Source organism: Panthera leo, chromosome E2 (genome assembly GCF_018350215.1).
Source record: "Panthera leo isolate Ple1 chromosome E2, P.leo_Ple1_pat1.1, whole genome shotgun sequence".
NCBI classification, from domain to species: domain Eukaryota; kingdom Metazoa; phylum Chordata; class Mammalia; order Carnivora; family Felidae; genus Panthera; species Panthera leo.
The window spans coordinates 3558090-3567506 of record NC_056693.1 but is presented as its reverse complement, the minus strand read 5'-3'; positions in this window follow the sequence as shown (position 1 = coordinate 3567506).

Genomic DNA, 9417 nt, shown 5'->3' with positions numbered 1-9417 from the left:
TATCATTTCTTACTATTTTGTACTTTTGGATTCCTATTTTGCAACATCACTGTCCAGATTAGACATGTATTTACAATTCTTGCATTTCCACAAATTTTTCATTGCATTCTGTGAGCCCGGAAACCAGGCTGGTTGCCAACAAAAACCAAGGGGGTGGGTATTAAAACACTTAGAATGGACTCTAGCCATTTTTTCTTGTTTTTTTTGTTTGTTTGTTTGTTTGTTTTTTACTGAAATTCTTTGCATTGCAAGACCTTGCCCTCACATGAATTATGGTGGTTCTACTCTGGTGGGGATATCAAGTGGAAAACAGAGTTGGAAAGGCGGGATGAGCCAGTTCTTTGAAGAATTTGAGGAGCAGGGAGAATTTGAGTGCGTAATTCTTAGGGAATTGGACAGCAAGGATGTGGGTGAGGAGGGCAAGATATTGAGCGAGAGTGCACAGCTAGAAGTGAAGTGACCTGGAAAGCCCTAGAGACCCGATAGTGAAAGTCACCCAGCAGTAAAAAATATCAAATGTGTTAGCTGTTATGAAATTAATTTGCAGGAACCAACAGCTTTCATACACACAAATAAATCCCAACTTTACCCTAAAGACCAATGACAGCAAGATGAGAAAATTCTAAGGAATGGATGTTTTACACCATGTGCATAACTTGAAACACACACAAATATATACCTTTCAGACATTTCTGAATGGTACCAGAAATTGACTTGCACAAAAAGAGAGACGTGCCTTTATCACTGGATGGAAGGACTGGGCATGGTAAGGGTGTGAGTTCCCTGTAAGCGAATTTATAAATGTGACTGAGTCCCCAAAATATACCCAGGAGCTCTCCTCAAACTAAGCAAGTTGATACGAAAGTTCACACAGATAAACGAAAACGGAAGAAGAGCGAGGAAAAAAGCAAAGTGCAGGTATGGACGTAGGAGTGGGCTGGCTCAACCAAAGTGACCACGTGATTAAAACAAGTTGCTGTCGACACAATGATAAACAGAAAAAAGCAACGTGATATAAAGTTCAGATGTAGACTCCAGGGCATATGGAAATTTAGTATGTGATAGATACTAACGAGATGGTGTATCAACTCACTGGGGCAAAGATGGGATTGGGCAGAAAGGAATGAAATTAGACCCATAGGTCACACGGTACACAGATTAAACTCCAGATAAAACAGAGATCTAAATGCAAACTAGGCGGCACCTGGGGGTCTCAGTCGATGAAGCATCAGACTCTTGATTTCTTTTCCGGTCATGATTCCAGGGTCGTGTGGGTTGCACGCTGACAACACAGAGCCTGCTTGGGATTCTCTCTCTCCCTCTCTGCCTCTCCCGTGCTCACGTACTTTCTCTCACTCACTCTCTCTCTCTCTTTCAAAATAAATAACAAACATAAAAAAAAACCCTAAACATAAAATAGGTGAACAAATGACCCACAAAGGCATGTGAAGTAAACATGACTTTCAAGATGTAATTCAGTTATATGCCAATTCTCAATAAAGCTGAGAAAAATAGAAAAGAAATATTAAAAAAAATAAAACATAACTCAAAATGCAGATGTAGTGCCAAGAAAATAATGGAAATAGAACTACATAAAAATAAACATATCTTAGGGCACCTGGATGGCTCAGTAGGTTAAGTGTCTGACTTCGGCTCAGGTCATGATCTCACGGCTTGTGGGTTCAAGCCCCGCATCGGGCTCTGTGCTGACAGCTCAGAGGCTGGAGCCTGCTTCAGATTCTGTGTCTCCCTCTCTCTCTTCCCTTCCCCTGCTTGTGCTCTGTCTCTGTCTCTCTCAAAAATAAGTAAACATTAAAAAAACTTTTTTAATTAAAATAAACTTCTTTTCATGATACAAAAAATAAAAAATCAAAACATAGGTGGAAAATCAAATATGTATAACATATATCAAAAATTCTGCATATATTTATATGTATATGCATACACATGTATATGAACATTATATATGTGGATGTCAATTATTGAAGAAAAATAGACACATGGCAAACTATGTGAATAGGAAATTAATAAAAAAGATTAAAATGGCACTTACTATGATGAGCACTGGGTAATGTATAGTAGTGTTGAATCACTATATTGTATACCTGAGACTAGTATAACACTGTATGTTAACTATTATGGAATTTTTAAAAATACCAAAATAAAAATAAAAATAACTTAAAAAAATAAATAATAAAAATAAATATTCAGAATATTTCACAACAACAAAAGGAATAATCCAATGCCTGTGCTCTATTCTTTTCCAAATTAATTTTAATATTTTCCATGAAAATGAACACTCTTTTACAGCACAAAAATTTAAAAAAAAGAAAATGGCACTTTAACACAAAAGTCTGTTCAGATTTACTTCTATAAAAAATGCAAATTTAAACTAAGCCGAAATGTTATTTTTTTCTATTTGGCAAAAAATAGAAACTTGCCAACTTGGTTTTACAAATCTGAGAAGGAACAGAAATGCTTTCATATTGTTGGTAGGAATGCAAAATTGAACCCAGACCCTCAAAGTTCTATATCTTTGGGAAATACCAATTTCCTTAAAATAAAGGGATTGTTGGGGCGCCTGGGTGGCTCAGTCGGTTAAGCGTCCGACTTCAGCTCAGGTCACGATCTCGCGGTCCGTGAGTTCGAGCCCCATGTCAGGCTCTGGGCTGACGGCTCAGAGCCTGGAGCCTGTTTCGGATTCTGTGTCTCCCTCTCTCTCTGACCCTCCCCCGTTCATGCTCTGTCTCTCTCTGTCTCAAAAATAAATAAATGTTAAAATTTTTTTTTTTTTTAAATAAAGGGATTGCTTTTTTGTGGAAAAAGAAATTGGACAGTTCACATTTAGGGGAAATTGTCATTATTTACCAAAACACCATATGCAAATTACGCTTTTGCCCAGGAAATGCCCTCCAAAATATGAGAAGATATATCCCAAGGTTACCAATTGAAGCATTATTTGTACTGGTGAGCTAGTGGGAAATCGAGCTAGATAAACTGTAAAGGTAAAAGACAATAGAAAATTATCTTCTTCTTTTATTTTTTTAGAGTATAGTTGACCCAGAACGTTATATTAGTGTCAGGTGCACAAGAGAGTGATTCAACTCCTCTGTATGATAGGCTGTGTTCATCACAAGTGTAGCTGCCCTCTGTCACCACATGATGCCATCACAACATCATTGACCAGATTCCCTACGTTGTACCTTTTATTCTATGACTTACTCGTTCCACAGCTGGAAGCCTGTGCCTCCCTCTCCCCTTCACCCCTTTTGCCCACCCCCCACCCCCATTCCCTTCCCCTCTGGCAACCACCAGTTTGTTTTCTGTATTTATAGATCTGATTCTGCTTTTTGTCTGTTTGCTTATTCATTTCTTTTGGGTTGTTTTTGTTTTTGTTTTTGTTTTGATTCTGCATATACGTGAAAGCATATGGCATTTGGCTTTCTCTATCTGACTTATTTTACTTTGCACAATACACTCTAGGTCCAACCATGTTGTGGCAAATGGTAAGATTTCATCCTTTTCATGGCTGAGTAACATCCCATTGTGTGTATCTGTCTATGTACACATCACAGCTTCCTTATCCATGATTGGGTTGCTTCCGTATCTTGGCCTTTGTAGATAATGCTGCAGTAAACATAGGGATAAATATGTCTTTTCAAATTAGTGTTTTTATTTTCTTTGGGCAGATACCCAGGAGCAGAATCACTGGATCATATGGTAATTCTATTTTAACTTTTTGAGGAACCTCCATACTGTTTTTCACGTGACTGCACGAGTTTGCCTTCCCACCAATAGTGCGTGAGGATTCCTTTTTCTCTGCATCGTCGCCAACGTTTGTTGTTTCTTGTGTTGTTGATTTTAGCCATTCTGACAGGTGTGAGGTGGTATCTCATTGTGGTTTGGATCCGTGTTTCCCTGATGATGAGTGATGTGGAGCATTTTTTCATGTGTCAGTTGGCCATCTGGATGTCGTCTTTGGAAAAGTGTCTACCCATGTCTTCTGCCCATTTTAATCAGATTATTTGTGTTTTTGGTGTTGAATTGTGTAAATTCTTTTTTTTCCCAATATATGAAATTTATTGTCAAATTGGTTTCCATACAACACCCAGTGCTCATCCCAAAAGGTGCCCTCCTCAATACCCATCACCCACCCTCCCCTCCCTCCCACCCCCCATCAACCCTCAGTTTGTTTATATATCTTGGATATTAACCCTTTATCAGAGACATTATTTGCAAATATCTTTTCCCATTCAGTAGGTTGCCTTTTTATTTTGTTGATGGTTTCTTTTGCTATGAGAGCTTGTTACTGTGATGTGGTCCCAACGATTTAACTTTCCTCTTGCCTGAGGAGACATAGCTAGAAAAATGTTGTTATGGCCAATTTTAGAGAAATTACTGCTTGCGTTCTCTTCTAGGATTTTTATGGTTTCAGGTCTCACAATGAGGTCTTTAATCCATTTTGAGTGTGTTTTTGTGCATGGTGTTAAGAAAGTGGTCCAACTTCACCCTTTTGCAAGAAAGTTATCTTTACATAAACTGAATTTTAGGGTGAACTGTTAAATGAAAAGAACATACTAGTAAAGAGAAGAAAAAATGGTGCTGTAAGAACATCAGATATCAATATGAAGATATGGGGGAATCAGAAAGCCCAGATGCCGCTGCTTATTGTGGAATATTAGGAGCGGCCCCTGGGTGGCTCAGTCCATTAAGTGGCCGACTCTTGATTTTGACTCAGGTCATGATCTCATGCATGGTTCATGAGTTCAAGCCCCACATCAGGCTCTGTGCTGACAGTGTGGAGCCTGCTTGGGTTCCTCTCTCTCCCTCTCTCTCTCTCTCTCTCTCTCTCTCTGTCTCTCACTGCCCCTACCCTGCTTGGGCTCTCTCTCAAAAATAAATAAATACACATTTTTAAAAAGAAAGAAATACCAGTAGCTCCAGCTATGTTTCATAGGCATTTAAAAACAGTGAAATCCACAATATTATTTATATAAAAATGAATACCTCTGGGAGAAGAGAAGGCATTTGCTTCAGCATGATGGTCAGTGGCTGACAGAATCAGCTGGTGGAAATTTCATGGGGGAACGTGATATGTACCTAGTCTCAAACTAGCTCCCCACAAATCAGTGACTGATTACAAAGGGCTAATGGCAGCTTCACTGTGGACAAACCTGGGGGGTGCCAAAGTTAAGCAAGTTCTGAAAGCAAAAATCCCAAGAAAAAATGAGGACAACGTCGCTGGAGTGGTACTCCACCCCAAAATGTACATCCCGAATCTAAATGTGAGGTGCCGTCCGACAAACTTCTTCTTTCGTGTGCACCATGGTTTCTTCCTCTGCAGAGCCTACCCCTTCTCATCAGCCCTCGGTCTTCTCCATTCACCACCCCAGCCGTGACCAGCAGCTGTGAGGAAAGGTACTCAACGTCTACCACCAAAGTGCAGGGGGAGCCGGTCACCTGGGCAGGAACCACAAACCTTCGGACCGTCCAGCTCTGAACCTGGCTCCGGGCACTCTTCACTTGATGGCACATTTGGACAGCGCCTGCAATGCACAACTGTGTGCTTATGACACGTAGAAATGGTTACCTGAGAAAGGAGAAGTCCACATCACATTTGGGACCACTATAGGGACTGACAAATGGGGAAATAGCTGTTCTGCTTCCTGTAAAATTTCAGTGTCAAAATGTGGACAGAGGCGGAGGGTAATGATGCCTACTCATGCACCCTCTTGCTCAGTGTGGCCTTCCAGGCTCTGTCCCCTGGCCCCTCCACACAGCCCGGGGCCGGCAGGAAAGTCACTGAGGTTGTGAAACTCACTGCTGTACTCTGTGGGGAAGGAAAGTGAGTCGTATTTATGATATCACTTTGTACTTTTAGAATGAGCCTTGAATTCCACTTTATTTTTTTTTTAACATTTTTATTTATTTTTAAGAGACCCAGAGAGACAGAGCATGAACAGGGGGAGTGCAGACAGAGAGGGAGACATAGAATCCAAAGCAGGCTCCAGGCTCCGAGCTGTCAGCACAGAGCCTGACGTGGGGCTCGAACCCACAAACCGTGAGATCATGACCTGAGCCGAAGTCAGATGCTTAACTGACTGAGCCACCCAGGTGCCCCCTTGAATTCTACTTTAAAATTCCCCTCAAATTTATCTTCTTGGTGGTGTGTTACCAATTTACTATTCATTCACAAATAGTCTTAACTAAGCATTGGCGATCACCTAAGCAAATATTATCCAAGCATTAATAATGTGTTTGTTTGCTATATAAACGTTCACGTATTATCTTTCACATGTTGGAGCACAGTGTGAGGTCTGCTGATGATTCAGCACTGAGAAGATGTGGCTTAGAATTCCGTGGCGGGGGTGGGGTGGGGCGCCTGCGTGGCTCAGTCGGTTAAGCATCCGACTTCGGCTCAGGTCACAATCTCACAGTCCACAGTCTGTGGGTTCGAGCCTTGCGTCAGGCTCTGTGCTGACAGCTCGGAGCCTGGACCCTGCTTCGGATTCTGTGACTCCCTCTCCCTGACTCTCCTCTACTCGTGCTCTGTCTCTCTCTCTCAAAAATAAATAAAGATTACCAAAAATTTAAAAACCAAGATTTCCACGGGGCAGTTTGTTGCTGAATTCCTTTTGTTTGTCTACAGAGTCATTATAACAAATTCTGAAATGCACCCGCTACCCTGTCAGGGACAATTATTTACGAGGCAGGGAGAGACAATCTATGTGTTAATAGCATAAAACACATAAAAAAAATCTATGTGTTAATAGCATGTTAATAGCATGAAGTGCAAAATTAGTCACTTCCATGAAAGTCCTAGACACCAGGTGAGATTATATTGGATCTGTAGGTGAAGGGGAGCCTAGCGGGGAGGGATTCAGGAGACCGTTAGGCCGAGATACGAGTGGAGAGTCACCAAGAGAGGCAGATTCAGATCTGGTATCTACCCTGAAATGGGAAGTAACAGTAAGAATTTCTGCGTAGGAGAAATGGGGATGAAGAGCTCTTCCCAGGAGAATCTGTTTCTCCAGAGAGGAGGAAGTTAGGACCCGCGCCTCATGCACATTCACGTTTTGGAACGTGTGTTGGAAGTTGAGAGCGGATGGTATCGCCATGCCCTACGTGCAAGCTTTTCAGTTTCTGAGCATTTTGTCTCCCCTCACTTAAGAACAATGCCATTGCCTTCTTTACTGGTAAAATAGTAACCTCTAGTCTCCTGCGGATTTTTTTTTTTTCCTAAAAATGCATTGTTGACCTTACCATTTGGTTATAAATATTCAATTACTTCTGGAGACCCCCAAACTACTGATGTCTGAGTGGGCCAGTGAGAGTAAAGGCATAAAGAGGAGGTGTGATTAGTGGGTCCCTGAACCCACCCTTGTAGTTAGTTTTCTAGTTCTGGAATCTTTTTTTTTTTTTTTTTTAATTTTTTTTTTAAACGTTTATTTATTTTTGAGACAGAGAGAGACAGAGCATGAACGGGGGAGGGTCAGAGAGAGAGGGAGACACAGAATCTGAAGCAGGCTCCAGGCTCTGAGCGGTCAGCACAGAGCCCAACGCAGGGCTTGAACTCACATACTGTGAGATCGTGACCTGAGCCGAAGTCGGACGCTTAACCGACTGAGCCACCCAGGCGCCCCTAGTTCTGGAATCTTTAGGCGGCACAGATATCCTCAACAACGGGCAGTGGTTTTCTGACACGTGGAGTAAGAGATTTGGCAAAGGAAAGGCCATGTGGAAGGCTCTGGAAACACGTCTCCCTACCGAAATAGTGGAACGAAGGTAATTCTGCACTCTTTTTTAAAAAATATTTATTTATTTTTGGGGGGAAAGCACAAGCGGGGGGAGGGGCAGAGGATCTGAAGCGGGCTCTGTGCTGACAGGCTGACAGCAGTGAGCCCAACGTGGGGCTCGAACTCATGAACTGCGTGATCATGACCTGAGCTGAAATCAGACGCTCAACCACCTGAGCCACCCAGGGACCCTGGTAATTCTGCACTCTTGAAGAGATTGCACAGAGTTGCACCGCTATCGAGGACTCAAAAAGATACAGAGGTAGGTGTCTCAGACATCCCCACTCAACTTGCCTACTTGGTTTTCACGGAAGGCATAGACGGGCCTTGGAGAAGCAGGCTCTTGTGTGTCAGGTCATTCCAGTTTCCACTTCTACTCCATCTGAAGACCCATAGAAAAAACCCACCAATCCCCTTGGCACCTGCTGTGCAGCTCCTGATTGGTGGGTTTATTTTCTTGGCTCTTTCTGTAAAAGCCATCAGGTTCAGTGTGTGGTTAGCCGTCAGGGCCAGTTGTACGCTGTCACTGTCCACATTCGGGGCCACGTTATGTCTCCAGCCCTGTGTTATCAAGGCTGTGGGGACCGCGACTGCCCCTCCATTACACAAGACATCACACAGGAACGCACCATGCTGATTGGATCTGTGAAACAGGGAGTAGCAACTCTTCTAGGTGCTTTGTAAGAGTTTGGGAAAGAAATCTCCCCAAATCTCAGGTTCCTGCTGCCTCGGTGAAATCTCTAGGAGGACAGCTGCCTGAGGCATGTTGAGAGATACCCCATCCAAGGTGAAGACTCATTGCTCTGTCTCATCCTCCTGCTAATGAGACAAAAATTCACTCCCTAGTGGGCCAACTTGGGAACGTGGAGACCACATACAGCTCCCTGGGCTTGCGACCTGCACCCACTTACTGAGTGTCTTGAGAGGCTGTTGGCTTTGAGTGGTGAGAAACAAGAGAAACCCTTGCAGTGGGCCCTGGCCTGAGTTGCATGACTGAAGACATGCAGTGGGGTTTGGAGCACCTGTGGCAGATGAGGTCAACATCCTTCAGCAGAGAACTATATGGAAGAAAGAGGGCATAGATATTAGAGATTTTGGAACCACACTATGCCATTTCCATAGAGAACTAGTCTCCTTTGTGAAAGACCTTCTGGGGTGCTCCTGGACTCCAGTAGACACAGAATGTCTGGACATGAGTCATCATAAAGGTCCTAATGAGTGAAAGAAGGAGGCAGGGGGTCAGAGCCAAAGAAGTGACCCCAGAGCAGGTGGAGTGATGTGATGTCCTGAAGATGGCAGGGAAGATGTGAATGGATTCACTCCTGGGGCCTCTAGAAGGAACACGGTCTGGGGCGCCTGGGTGGCACAGTCGGTTGGGCGTCCGACTTTGGCTCAGGTCATGACTCATAGCTCGTGAGTTCAGGCCCCGCGTCGGGTTCTGTGCTGACAGCTCAGAGCCTGGAGCCTGCTTCCGATTCTGTGTCTCCCTCTTTCTCTGCCCCTCCTCTGCGCTCTCTCTCTCTCTCTCTCTCTCTCTCTCTCAAAAATATACATTAAAAAAATAAGGAGCACAGCCTGAGGACCCCCAGATTTTAGCTCAGGGGTGTCCATTTCGGACTTC